Here is a 3,070-nt window from a genome sequence, read left to right as displayed (position 1 = left end):
GTGTGATTTTGCCAAAGAGGTTTGTTTCAGAGGGGTTGTTCCATGCCCTTCAGACCTGACCACGTGATGTGCCTCCTCTTACAAGGACCCTGGTGGTGACATTGGGTTCACTGGGATCACAGGGGATCAACTGTCATCTCAAGACCCTTGACTTAATCACATCAGCAGAGTCCCCTGGCCATGTAAGGTGGCACAGTCACTGGTTCCAAGGAATAAGATGTGGGCATCTCTGGGGGGTCACTATTCCATTAACCACGTGGGGATTAGGACTAGGACATCAGGACGTGGACATCTTTGGGGACATTATTCTGTCTACCACACAGGGATCAGGACGTGGATGTCTTTGGGGGCATTATTCTGTCTACTACACGGGGATTAGGACGTGGACGTCCTTGGGGGCATTATTCTACCACACGGGGATCAGGACATGGACGTCTTTGGGGACATTATTTTGTCTACCACACGGGGATCAGGACATGGACGTCTTTGGGGACATTATTTTGTCTACCACACGGGGATCAGGACGTGGACGTCTTTGGGGACATTATTTTGTCTACCACACGGGGATTAGGACGTGGACGTCTTGGGGGATATTTTTCTGTCTCCCACGCCCAGTAATACCCCATCTCTGCAGATGCTTAAATGTCAAATACAGTGATGGGCAATAAGACATGAAGAGATAGGGCTGAGGAGCCCTAAGGGACTCCAGGGAAAGGAAGGCTCACCGGGACAAGGCGATGGGTTGGGTCTGATCTTGGGATCTGAGTTCAAGACGTTTCCTTTGGTCTTCCCCATCTCCGTCCTACAAACACTTGCCAGTCCCGTGCTTCCAGGCTTGGGGGCGTTTAGGGTCAGGGCAGAGAGCAGCCTTCTGGATCCTTTTCCTCGGACCTTCATGTCCGGGGCCCAAATCCTCGGGAGAAGATGCATCCAGCCTCCTGGACGGGGAGCATCTGAGACACATCAAGGGAGAGGAGGGATGGAGAGTGCCCAGGCCAGCAAGTGACGGGGGTCGAAGTTGTCCAAGAAGTGCCCCAGGAAGCAGGTCCCCCTCCTGGTGGGACGGCCGTGACCTGGGCATCAAACCCCTGGACAGAGCCCTCCCAGCCAGCAGAGACCCCACGCCCACGCGTGGCTCAGAAGCCAAGGTCCTGGGGCTGGACGAGCGTAGGGACCTGGGTCCGAGGATGCCTGTGTCCCCATGAAGGCTATGGATGACAGCCCCGTTCCTCACGTCCCTGGTGCACAAGGAGTCTCCACGCTGGACGGTGGGGACACTGGGCCTCAGTAATGGGTGGGACGGACCTCCCTCCTACTGCATTACAGCAAAGGGAGGGAAAGGGAGACTCTGCCCCTCGCACCCCCGTCTCCGTGGAGCGCGCGTCCCTAATTGGAGGTCCTCTGTCTTGAGCTGACCTCAGCCTCCTCCTCACACCCCCACGAGTCTTTGTCTGGGTCAGCGGGCCTGAGCAGGGGTGGGAGGGATTTCCCACGGAGATGCTCAAATCGACTCTGGACCGTGACCTTGGAGAGAAAGGAATAATGGAAACCTTCAGGCCATCCTCTGACTCACAGATTAAGAGAAGTAGTAGGGACGACTTCGGTGTGGCTCTTATTGAGACGAGAAGCACGTCACAGGGAATGAATGCCCCCATGGAAAGGCAGCAGGGTCCAGCACTTGGTGGGTGCGTATGGAACACCTTGGGAACAAGTGAGATGGTCCTACAAAAACACGGGTCCCATAAGCGTTGGGTCTGTTGACAAGGAGAAAGCTACTGAGGAGATTCATTTAACCACCGTGATGAGCGAGCTCTGAGCCGTCCTCGGACCTGAGACTTTGCCGGATACGGAAGCTCTGCGTCCCTTCCCATAGGCCTCGCCATGGGCATCTCTTGCGTCTGGCCGTTCCTGAGTGCATCCTTTGTGATAAACCATCGAATCTAACTAAAGTCTTTTCCTGAGTTCTGTGAGTCGCTCAACAAACAATCAACCTTGAGGAGGGGGTCGTGGAAGCCCTGATTGACAAGCCAGTGGGTCAGAAGTGTAGGCGGCTGGGAATTTACCGCTGACATCTGAAGTAGGGTCTGGAGACGTGGAGAATCGGACGTTGGTGTTGGAAACCAGCCCCAAATACAGCACACATGAATGGGAATAATGCATCAAGCCGTGCACACAGCATTTTCTGCATGTCGGCGGCACCTCGATAAAAAATGAGGAATTTAACCGGTTGCCCCCAGCACTCAGGACCGAACGCCCCCGTATCCCTCTGTGGCCCCAATGAGCATCCTGTGTCCTTCTCCCCAGCAGAAGTGCCCCTTCTGGCCCCATTGTTTTCCAGCACCAGCTGGACCGGGCAGGTGCACGCTCGGTCGTCCACTCCCTGGCGTGGACCGTCCTGGCGTGACTTTCTGGCTTGCAGGGTGGTGCCCTTGTGCTCACACGGGGAGACGGCTGCAGAGGCAGAGTCCCAGGACGTTGGTGACCGCGGCACAGCGTTGCCCAGCAGGATGACAGGCACAGCTGGGGTGCTCCGTTGGCCTCATCGAGGAGCAGCGGAGACCAACTGGCTCCCCGCGGACAGGCTGAGACCCAGCACTGGCGTCCCCGTGGCCCTTTCTCAGAGCCACTTTGCAGCTGGCATAACTCCCGGCTGCTCCGAACTCGGTTCCTCGATAGATGGTTCATGCACTCAGCACCGATTTATGCAGCCGGCTCTGTTCTCGCCTCTTGAGGAACCAACGGAGCATCAGATGGGGAGGCAGAGAAAAATCGCTGCCCCAAAGGAGCTTCCTACTGGTGAGAAAGCTGACAATCAGACGATGATGACGAAGACGTGCGGGATGCAGTCCACGGCGGGACGGGAGTGTGTGATTTTGGACGGGGATGACACAGAAGGATGCCCCAAGGAGAGCTGTGGGGAGGGAAGGAGCCAGCCGTGCGCTGTCGGAGAACTTTAGGGCGAGTCCCGCAAATGATCTCATCTCGGCGTGAAGACTTTCCGTGCGGCTCTACAAGAAGAAGTCGGCGTCACCACACGCCTTTCTCCGTCACTCACGGAACAGCCGTCATG

Source organism: Ceratotherium simum, chromosome X (genome assembly GCF_057802395.1).
Source record: "Ceratotherium simum simum isolate JZ-2026a chromosome X, ASM5780239v1, whole genome shotgun sequence".
Taxonomy (NCBI): domain Eukaryota; kingdom Metazoa; phylum Chordata; class Mammalia; order Perissodactyla; family Rhinocerotidae; genus Ceratotherium; species Ceratotherium simum.
Note: the sequence above shows the minus strand (reverse complement) of the source record.